Source organism: Theropithecus gelada, chromosome 5 (assembly GCF_003255815.1).
Source record: "Theropithecus gelada isolate Dixy chromosome 5, Tgel_1.0, whole genome shotgun sequence".
NCBI classification, from domain to species: domain Eukaryota; kingdom Metazoa; phylum Chordata; class Mammalia; order Primates; family Cercopithecidae; genus Theropithecus; species Theropithecus gelada.
The window spans coordinates 33,676,358-33,688,544 of record NC_037672.1 but is presented as its reverse complement, the minus strand read 5'-3'; positions in this window follow the sequence as shown (position 1 = coordinate 33,688,544).

The following is a 12,187-nucleotide window of genomic DNA, read 5'->3' as shown; positions in this document are numbered from 1 at the left end:
ATATAAAAAAATTTAATTAACCAGGTGTGATGGAATATGCCTGTAGTCCCAGCCACTGGAGAGGTTGGGAGGTAGAGGGGGCTGAGGTGGGAAGAAGGTTTGAGCCTGGGAGGTTGAGGCTGCAATGAGTCTTGAGTGTACACCACTACACTCCAGCCTGGGTAACAGAGTAAGATGTTGTGCAAAAAGAAAAAAGAAAGGGAAGGGAAAGGAAAGAAAAGGAAGGAAAAGAAGAAAAGTAAAAAGAAAGAAGAAGAAAGGAAGAAAAGGAAGGAAGAAAGAGAGAGAGAGAGAGAGAGAATGGAAAGAAAGAAAGAAAGAAAGAGAAAGAAAGAAAGAAAGAGAAAGAAAGAAAGAGAAAGAAAGAAAGAAAGAGAAAGAAAGAAAGAAAGAAAGAAAGAAAGAAAGAAAGAAAGAAAGAAAGAAAGAAAGAAAGAGAAAGAAAGAAAGAGTTGAAATATTAGTTATTTTGTTACTTAACTCTACCTTTGTGTCTGTGGTAGATTATTTCTTCTCCTTTGGGTCTGTGGTAGATTATTTCTTCTCTTGCTGTTCTGCCAGGCACGAAAACAGCCATGAATCTCTTATTTTTTTATGGAGAGTCCATTCTATTCTCGAATTCTATTTGAGAGTCCATTCAGGGAGAGTCCGTTCTAGAGAGAGTCCACTCACGAGTTCATTCTATGGAGAGTCCCTTCTATTCCCAAGTTTACTGAGGAGTCTGTAAACTCAGTTTGCTCAGTTTGCTCGTGGGTTTGCTCAGTGTGCTCATGGGTTCAGGAAAACTATGACTCATTCACTTACTTGTCTTGCTTTGGTTGTAAGGATGAGAGTTGTTATCTCTTTTGACTTTTTTCATCCTGTGTGAAAGAACAAGCCAAAATGCCAGGATACATTTAAATGCATTTAGGGTTCTGAAATTGAAGATTCAAAATCTACTTTTCCGAAGTGAATTTTGAACATATGCTTGATATTCAGGAAGATATAAACAACTATTACTTCGAATTCATGGTGGTATCTTTAAAAAATAACCCAGAACATTTTATTCTCACTATAGGAGCCAAAATGATACGCTTAAAACATGAGTTAGATCACATTACACCTCTGTAGAAAATACTCCAGTAGTATGTTACCTCACTTGGAGGAAAAGTTAAAGCTCTTACAAAGGCTTAAAACTTTTAAAAATGTGAACTTTATTTCTCACCCATTTCTTTAAACTCACTTAAAATCACTCTTCTATAGGTTTGCGCTGATGAAACCCATATCCTTGATATTCCTCAAATATACCCAAAATGCAGCCCCCCCACCCCCACTACAGAGGGCCTTTGCATTTCAGTTTTCTCTACCTGGAATGTTCTTCTCTCAGATAACTGCATGTCTCTCACTTTTGTCTCCTTCAGGTTTCTATTCAAAAAAAAGTTTTAAACAAGGTGTCTTGCTTTGTCCACTCTATTTAAAATAGTAATGATCCAACCTTGTACTTTTATCCCTTTTATTTGCTTTATTTTTGCCCCACAGAACTTAGCAGAATTTAAAATACTATCTATGTGACTAGTTTGTGTGATTATTGTCTGTTTCTCCATAATAGAATGCAAGTTCATATAAGGCAGGATTCCTATTTATTTATTTATTTACTTTTATTTTTTGTTTCTTTGTATGAGACAGAGTCTCGCTCTGTCACCCAGACTGGGGTACGGTGGTGAGATCTCGACTCACTACAACCTCCGCCTCCTGGGTCCAAGCAATTCTCCTAAGGGAAAATTCTTTTTTTTTTTTGGATAACTGTTCTTTCTACTTTTCAAAAACTTTAACAAAAGGACGGAAGAAAACAATGCAGTAAAGAAGAAATGAAGAAAAGAAAAACAGAACAAGGCTAGAAAGATGGAATAAACACGAAGAAAAGAATAAGGAAGAAAGAAAAAAAAAAACAGGAAAACACTGGGATCACAATGACGGAGACAAAAAAATAAATACGATACAAGGCTTAATATCCTTGGACCTAAGTTTTTCAACATAAGGGATGCTATTTGTAAATATATTTAAAACTTTTACAGGTTTATATTTTATCTTTTTTCCTTTTGTTTAGAAGAGAGTGCAGTCAAGTGAGTACTGTTGTTGATGTTGAGTTTATTTGATCAGTTCTCTGGAAACAGAATCTGAAATGAAGACCTTCACAAAGTACAGAAGATAAATGTAAGAGACATAGCTGTAAGAAATTAGGGAAGAGGCCAGGTGTTGTGGCTCCTGCCTGTAATCCCAGAACTTTGGGAGTCTGAGGCTGGCAGATCACGAGGTCAGGAGTTTGAGACCAGCCTGGTCAACATAGTGAAATCCCGTCTCTATTAAAAATACAAAAATTAGTCCGGTGTGGTGGTATGTGCCTATAATCCCAGCTACTCAGGGGGGTGAGGTAGAGTTACTTGAAACCGGGAGGCAGAGGTTGTGCTGAGCCGAGATCATGCCACAGCACTCCAGCCTTAGTAACAGGGCAAGACTCTGTCTCAAAAAAAGAAAGAAATTACAGAAGAAAATATTGGGCAGGAGCTACTCAACAATGCAGTTACAACTGAGGCGTAGTTAATCTCAACAGAAGGCATAGGAGTTGTGATACTTCTTTAACGCACTTCGGGATGAATGTTTGCATTCCTCATCTAGACATTAACCAAGGCCGACCCTGGGAGGAGTAATAACATTGTTTTAAGCAAATCCCTGAGGATAAGGGCAATTCTAAATGGATGAAGTTATAACTGACCAGCAGTTGATATCTACTTCCAGAGGGTATGTGAGTAGAACAACACAATATCTACCACATTGTGTTTTATTTTTTGTACCTTTCTGGAGTCTTATGCTCTGGGACAATGGTAATACTCAAATACATAAATCATCTGGAACGCTTATAAAAATATATATATTTTGGGTACCCACAGATTTATCAGAATTTCCTAATTTTAAGATAAAGAATCTCATTCTTAATCTGCATCCCAAACTATACTGATATCGTGACAAGTGGTTCACATGGAAGGAAGACTCATCTCTATGGTGATCTTGTTGTGTACCCTATTGTTCTTGTTTCTCCATTTTTGGTTACCTAACTACTTATTTAGAAGCATTTATTTTGATGACTAGTTCGTGTATCAGTAGTAATACATCACCCAATGTTAATTAACAAAAGCATTTCATTATTGGTGTATAAATCATTTTAGAGTCAAACTCATTTTGTTTTCATTCAGAGGTAAAAATGCAGCCTGTTTTATCTTGATAAGTAGAATACATTTAGTAATAGAATATTAGAAAAGTTAAATAATGTTATTTTTCTGTCTTAAATGGTAAAACATCAGCCTGACCAATATGCCCTCTTACCCCGGGTCTTCTGCAAATGCAATAAAATCTCATTGATTATAAGAAGCAATAACTATTTTTAGCAGTACATTTGTGAATGTCATTTTTTCTAACTGCTCACTCAGTATCTTATCACAAGATGTTTGTGAAATGCGAATAGCTAAAATATAACACTTACTTTTGAAGAAGAGATGTAATTTCATATGGTGTGTATGTGTGTTTTTTCTCACTGAAGCAGTTAGCAGCTGCAGCAGGTAGCATTACAGAGATGAGTAGATTCTTAGAAAAGCTTAGAGGCCCTTAGGGCACATTTTTATTCTAGGTCTCAGGTTGCAAAAGCAACTAATAGACAACATCAGGAGATAAATGCAAAAGCTGCATTCCCAACTTGAGTTGAAAACAGAGTGTATTTATTTTTTATCTTGAAAAACATTTTAGAAAGCCTGAAATCTGAGCCTGGCTTCAGAGGCTAACTGACCCCATTTGAACTTATTTTATCTTCTATTCCATTCTCTCTTTACATGGCACTTAGAAAAGATTGGTACTAAGCATCATCCCCTAATTTATAACAGGCCACTTGAAGTATATGGGGACCATACTAAGACCATAAAAATGATGGGTATATTCAAATCTACCCCCAAAGGCTGAGGGAGCTGAGATGCTGAAGAAAGATGCTAAAAAAAAAAGTCAGTTTCTCAGAAATACATATTTAATAGGGACTTATGAACAGAAATGATATCTTGGGTGGTTGTGATACGGTGGATTTCTACAATCGCCCTCTAGAGAATGTCCTTTAGATAGCAAGCATTTAGGGTAAAGACAAGTGCAGCTAGTTACATCTCAGACTTCCATGCTGAGACTTGTTACTTCTGGGGAAAAAGACCTTGCTTAAGAACACCGTGGGGCCGGGCGCGGTGGCTCAAGCCTGTAATCCCAGCACTTTGGGAGGCCGAGACGTGAGGATCACGAGGTCAGGAGATCGAGACCTTCCTGGCTAACACGGTGAACCCCATCTCTACTAAAAAATACTAAAAAAAAAAAAAAAATAGCTGGGCGAGGTGGCGGGCGTCTGTAGTCACAGCTACTCGGGAGGCTGAGGCAGGAGAATGGCGTAAACCCGGGAGGTGGAGCTTGCAGTGAGCTGAGATGCGGCCACCGCACTCCAGTCTGGGCGACAGAGCGAGACTCTGCCTCAAAAAAAATCCAAAAAACAAAAACAAACAAACAAACAAACAGAAAAAAAACACCGTGGGATGCAGGAGTCACACACTGGGCATTGTGGTGGTTTTGCCTCAAGATGGTGACAGTCACTCGTGCCATGCAGCAGGCTGTTTTCCTGCCCTATTCAATAAGTGATTATTTGTTCTTAAATATTGCCTCAACAGGACATAAGTAAAGTAAAATAACAACGATAAGAAAGCCTGTGACTTTTTGTAACAAGAACACACTCATCATTCTTATAATTAAATCTTCAAATTGTTTGTTCTCAGTTTGTACCACTGCAAAATCTTTCACTATATTTTTCTCCTCTCAAATATATTGTCTTGACAACATCATATGTCTATTATAACATCAACTCTCATCTGAAGCTTTAATCTACAATTCTGGACTCAAACATAACTTTAATGTCTCATTAAATTATTCACTTTTTCCGCAGACATTTATTTGGCACCAAATAAATATGTATATTGAACAAATATGTTGTTTGCTCTCATGTAACTTACAATGTAAAGGAAAGGATAAAAAATATGGGTACATTTATTTTTATGTTTAATATGTTGATATGGACTGAACATATTTTTGTCCTCCAGAAATTGAAATATTGAAGCCCTAATCCCCAATGTGAGGGCATTTGGATATAAGATGTTTGGGAGGTAATTAGGATTAGATGAAGTCACGAGGATTGAGGTTCCCATGATAGGATTAGGTGATAGAATTTGTTGGATAAACTCCAGATATTTTGTGGAGTTAAAGACAAAATGAAGCGCTCATGGATTTATAAGGATAAGAGAAAGAGTTCTCCAAAACAATACATGAACTTGTGACTGGATAAACTATATGAATTATAACAGAGTTTTCTAAAGGGGCAGTATTCTCAGACTAAAAGAGGAACATATTTTGAAAATTTCACAACAAGGCTTTTGGGCCCATGTTAAGATGGAGGTGTCTTTCAGCCTCTAAGATGAGATATCAAATGGGCAATTCAATATGCAAACTGAACATTTATAGAAAAGTCTATATGCAAGATCCAGAATAAAATTATAGATTATAAGCATAGACTTATAGGTTGAAATTAATTATAGATCAGAGCTGTTTTTAAATCCAAGAGCCAGAATGAGTGCTCCCTGGACAGCATATAGATACAATAATAAAATCCAGCCTCAAATGGACCTCATTTTATAGATCATGAATGAAGAAAGAGCTAACATAGAGAAAGAACAGTTGGTGAGGTACAAAAATCAAGGTAGTGTAAGGTAATTGAAGACAAAATAAAATAAAATTATCAATTTTTCCAAATATATCTGAGGGTTCAAAAATATGAAAAAGAACTCATTATTGAATTTTGAAAGGTAGAAATCAAGGAGAATGTAAAAGAAGAACCTCAATGGAGTTGCAGGAACAAAACTGAGGGAAAATTTGTTTAAGGATTTGTGAAGTAAGAAGCAGGGACAACCAAATGTGGATAACTTTTTCAACCCATTTTGCTATGAAACAAGTCAGAGATAGAGAATGGTAAACTTAGGAAAATACAGAGTTAAGGAGGGAATTTCTAAAGTTAAAAATACTAAAGTATATATCTACAATAATATAAATTATCTAAAAGAGAAATAAATTGAAGATAGAGTGTAGAAAAATGACAAGAAAAGAAATTCAGAAACCACAAAGAGGCAAATGAAAAGAACATATCCAAAGCCAAGTCACTGGACTACAAGAGTGTCAGGGGTAAAAGTATAGCCTTCACATACAAGGACTTTAGGGAAATGGGTTGTGAGAAAAAGCAACAGTCAAGTTATAATAAGGGGTAAAGATGGAGGGAACACAAAAAATATTGAGCATATGGACAAATTTGTTACAGGGAATCATTGAATTGAATGTACAGGATAGTTAACCAGTGTGAATCTGGTGTGAGTCTCTGGATGTGACTAAGGTAAACAGATAAATGAATTATTGTAGGGTTCCATGGAAATATACAAATACGTTGAAAGTGTATTCTAGGTAATTCACAAGTACAGATATGTAGGTTATATATATTGATTATAGCATTATATATTCTTAAGTGATACTTAACTCTTTTATGAGGCCTTTATAAGCCTTTTCTGGCTGTGTTTTATGTATTACATGTTCCTATATTACATCTGCAAATCTCTATTCTGTTCATTATCCTGTTTTTTGTTTGTTTGTTTGTTTCTTTGAGTTTTGTTTTTTGATTTTCTGTTCATGTGTGTTTTTCTCTCACCACGTGTTTTTAGGGCAGAAACTGTGTCTCCTATATCTTTAGATTCTACATGCATATGTTGGTGCTTACAGAGGACACAAAAGGCCCTAGAAATATATTAGTTAAAGACATTACTTGATGTTAAAATATTAAGTTTTAAACACACAGAGAATAAAATAGTAGTGTCATTCAGGAGCATAGTAATGAGATTTTCTTTGTAGGTTTCTTAATATGTAATACAAGGCATAAACATTTTTAATTCCCATGAACTTGGGACCCTTTTGGAGGGTTGAGTTGGAAGTACTGCTTTATCAAAGGGATTTGTTCTCATGAGCGGAATCATGTTAGAATTTATCTAATCTTTTTTTTATGCCCGAAAAAGAAACAACAACCTATTTGTATGCAGAGAAACTTGAAACCCACTAGGTGTCTCAATCAGAGAAAATTTAACACAGAGAATTGGTTACATGGGTGACTGAAGACCAGAGGAACTCAATGTATGAGAAAGTAAGTAAGAGTTTAGAAACAGCAGGAAGCACTACCACTCCTAGGACTGGAGGGACACATGAAAGAAGTGATGTTGTGTGAGCCCTGAAGCTTCTCTATAGCAGAGGCAAAACCTCAGCAGGATCTGGGACCACAGAGAAAAGGACTATTTTGCAGGAGCTAGAATCATAAGGAAGAAACAGCTGATACCAGTGAGGGCACTGGAAACATATTCTGAGAGCACAGAAATAATCTTACCTCTTCTCTACACTTGACCTCTATTCTTCCAGTTTCTCCCACTGCTAGAGGGCAAAGGAACTTAGATAAGGTTGTTCCTAAAATATTAAGCAAAGAAAGAAGGGAAAGTATAAAAATGTATTTAAGATAAAATAGGCAAATTGCAGATAGATGTTCTAAGATCATGGGTATGCAAAGATAAATCTCCCAAATATATTTTGCTAAATAATATAAGGTGATCACAAAACATTTACAACTGCGTTCTTACAATGGAATGATTTGGCTGAAACTGCTATAGGCAATGGACTCATTTGGAAGTGTTGCCCATTTATTCATGTATTTATTTGTATTGACAAAGAAAAATCTATGACTACATTTTTAGTTCTTCATTTGGTTCATACATTATAAGAAAAATCCATTCTTCTTATCTGATTTAGAAAGAATAGTGTTAAGATGGTAGAGTTCACTGATTTTGAAAGCCTAGGAAGAAATTGATTGAGCACTATTTCCAGTCTCAGATCAGTGTTGAATGCCATTTTTAGTCTGAAATTACCCATTTGATTCTGCTACAGGAAAATGATGTTAGACAATTTAAGTAATAGCAATCAAAATTAATGAACATGTTTTCATTAAATTCAAACGTACTGAAAGTATTGTCATTGAAATCACTTTTCCCCACGCAAAAAAGAATATTGTATTTTCAGTGTTTTCTTTCTAATAATTTTCACATAAAATACCGTAGCATATGCCAAGATAACTCCAGTATATTTTACCAATAATTTCCTAATTGGGGATTGGGTTTGAGTCCATTTTTCTTTCATAAGAGGATACATATGTTTCAAAACAGAAGGGGAAAGTATCTTCAATGAAAACTCATCACAGATAACTTACATTTGATTAATATTGTTGATATTAGTGGATCTTTTTCCTCTAAACCTAGCAGGTTTTTTGGCAAGTAAAACATTGTTTTTCTGTCTCTGAATAAAAAATAAATCAGGTTAGTAAAGAACAGTCACAGAAATCATATAAACTACTAAATCAAAATGCACCTAAGCTTTCAGCTCCTTCTTGGGTTACTTAATCAGAACTTTTTAGGCAAAGTCAGAGTAGGCCTGCAGAGAGTGACAGGGACCTCGTTCAAATAGAAGAAATACCCTAAATCTAAGCCTAGAAGGAAGAGAAAGCACATCTTACAGAGCAGCCCATAAATCTATGTATATAAAATATTGAGTTTGAATGGTAACAAAATAAAATATAAAACCAGAGTGTTCATAAGGATGACTTAGATCATGAGAGCTCTGGGATTTGGCACATTATTCTAAGAGTGATGGAATTTCATTGAATTTTTGTAATAAAGAGACATGATCAAATTTTAATCTTAAAATATCATTCCTGCTTTAGTGTTGAGAAAACATTGATAGGAATATTGCAATAAATTGAAGGCAGAGAAAGCAATTCAAATACCACTGCAATTATCCTTGAAAGATGATAGTAGTTCTTCAGCTACTTATAGGTTGAGGGATTAGAGAGAACTGGGCTGATTTAAAAGCCACAAGAAAGAAAGCAGTGAAAAGCCATAGATGGAACATTTGAATTAGAAAAAAAGGGTTAAATGTGACAATAATTTCTGACTTCCTGACTTATTTTTAACTTAATTTTGTGCCTCAGTATGTTCAATAAGGTTAATGGCGTTTTGTAAGCCTACATATTGGGGGGTCAATTAAACAGTCTTTCTAAACATAATCGCCAGGTATTTTTTTTTTCTCCAATAAGTAGGATGTAGAATCACAAAATTAGAAGTGATCTTAAGTGTCATTTAGTTCAGTGTTCCAAATGATATGGCTAATCTTATGTGCCAACTAAGCTAGATAAGGGTGTTTGGTTGTCCGGGTAATACTAACCTAGATGTTGAGGTGAAGGTATTTTGCTTCAGAAGTGATGAAAATTAAAATTAGTAGACATCGAATAAAGCACATTACCCTTCATGATGTGGGTGGGCCTCAATCCAATCAGAGGAAATGCTTGAGAAAAGACTGAGGTTTCCAGAAACCAAACCAAACCAAAACAAAACTGCTTCCAAGCTGCAACATAGAGTTTATACCTGAGTTTCCAGCCCTTTGAATAAAGACTGCAACATCAATTATTACCTGAATCTTCAAACTGCTAGCTTCACAACTGCATGAGACTATTTTTAAAAATAAATATTTCTTTCTGTCTCAGATCTCTTCTGTTGGTTGTTTCTCTGGAGAATTCTGACTAATACATCAACTAATACGAAAATCTTTGCTACAACATTTCTGTTAGAAAGCCTAGCTATTTCTACTTGAAATATTACTGTGAAGTAAATTTAGTTTCATCAGAAATATTTTTTCCTTTGTACGGGGAGACATTTTGGTTGTTTGAAATTTCTTTTCTTTCTTTCTTTCTTTTTTTTTTTTTTCTGATGGAATGGGAAGAAAGATTGTGCATTGTGTGGTTACTTTTTGGTATGTAAAATGAGAAAATTGATAGCATCTCTTTTTACTGTATAATATTAATGAGAGGGTCAAATAGGAAGAAACATGTTTGAATTACTTAGCATTTTTACACAACTTTACAATATTAGGTTTAGTTATTATTACCACATTCTCTTCTGAACCATTATAAACTTCATAAAAACTGATTATTATTGAACATCTATGATGTACATACACTGGTGCTTTACACTATTAGTGATTAATATGAGTTTCGTTCTACAAGTTATTTGAGAATTTTTAGTTGTTTTCTATAAGTAAACATTAATTCTCTTCCAAATGCTGATGTTTTTAGTTGACAGTTAATCTTCCCTTGTACTACATCTGGGTTCATGAAAGCTTACATAATATCACAAAACTGGATATTTAGAGCAATGGGTAACAAAACCTGATATTTTGTCAATACAGAGAATGCTCATCAGACCCTACTTTTCTGTGTCAATTGTCAATTCATTTTTTAAGGCTCCTTCAATGCCCATGACTTTCATGGCAATTATAAAGCTTCTCTCAGGTGCCCTGAAATTCACTTTGCTACTCTTCTTCCACCATGACTAAGAGAAAATGTGGTGAACTGCCTAAGACCCGTACACCTAGATGTATTGAGTGTTTCTCACTGTAAAACATGATAGTTTTCCACCTATCTGTAGGAGAGGGAACATTTGTTCTTTTTTGAATGCCTCAAATCTGTAAGGGAGAGTTCTCATTCCCCACCCCTGCTGTGCCCTGCCTCTCACAATCATTTGGCTCAACTACTGGGAAAAAAGCAGGGTGTGCAATTGACCTAATATAGGGTGCCCTACATTCTTTTTGTCCCTTCATGTTCTCTAATCCCATGGAGTACACATAGATGGTATAGAAATAGAAATGGAGATATAAAGAGAAAAAAAAGATATGAAATGAAATATATTTTAAAAGAGAAAAATAGATATAGATATAGGTGATGTGTAGGTGGAATTTCTTCCACTCACTAACAGTTGCTCCTTGATGTCCTCTTCTACTCTTTACCCACTGTAAATTCCATTGTCAATCATTACAGATCCTCTCTTGCTTAAGCCGATACCAAGATTCTTTCGCCCCATGGGTTTTACACACTTGGTTAAATCCTAAATTCTGTCTACTCTGTGTTTTCTTTTGGTCAGTTCCACAAGGCTAGAGGGAAAATACAAAACCATATGTGTGTGTGTATTGGTTCTTAATGCTTCCTAGCTCTCAAGCAATACTTTGCTAATTCTCTCTCCCACTGTGAAGAGTCACTATTTCACTCCTTTTCTTCTCTAAGCAGTCAGTCTGTATGTTCTTTCACATTTTTATCCTCAACTTTGTATTTTACCAGAAGAATTAAAAGCAATGCCATAGACTCCTGTTATAATTTCTATGCACCTATACGTACAAATATCTACAAGCACTTTCTTTGTGTTTAGTTACCCATAATTCTATCTAAAACCTATCTCTTTATTTGGGCATTAGATCCTGTATGTTGAAATCATATATAATCCATCATATTCCTCTCCAAAAGTTAATATCAGACAAGGAATTGTATCTTTGGTGATATAATCAAGCTTGATGGCTTTAAATACAACCTATATATTTTTAACTCCCCAGTTTTTTTTCTCCAGTAACAATCCTGTATCCTGTATTTCACCATTCTCAACATTTCCACTCGGATATCTAATGTATACCTCAAACTCAACATAGCCAAGAGGTAATTTTTGCTCTTTATGCTGAAACCTGCTCTACCAATAACCTTTCTCCAATTGGTTGATACCAATTTCCTCTTTCTACTTGTTTGAAATAAACTATTAATATTTTGAAGTCATTTCTGTTTTCTCTATTTTATATTCTGTGTCAAATATATCAGAAAATATTTGCTCAACATTCGAAATACATACTAAATACCATCAGTTCTCATTACTCAATCACTGCCATGCTGACCCAAATCCTCTTAGTTCTCCTTTGGATCAGTGCAAATTGCATTTTAATAGTTTCCCCTGCCCCCATGCTTGGCCCCTTATAGTCTGCTCTGAATTATTCAACCAGAGTAAGTGGATAATTCACTGCCCTGTAGAATATCTTACAATGGCTCCTTATTCCACAAATACTGAAGTCACTGAAATGGTCTATAAGATTCTTCTACAGTTTACCCATTACCTCTGAATTCATCATCAACTTCTCATCC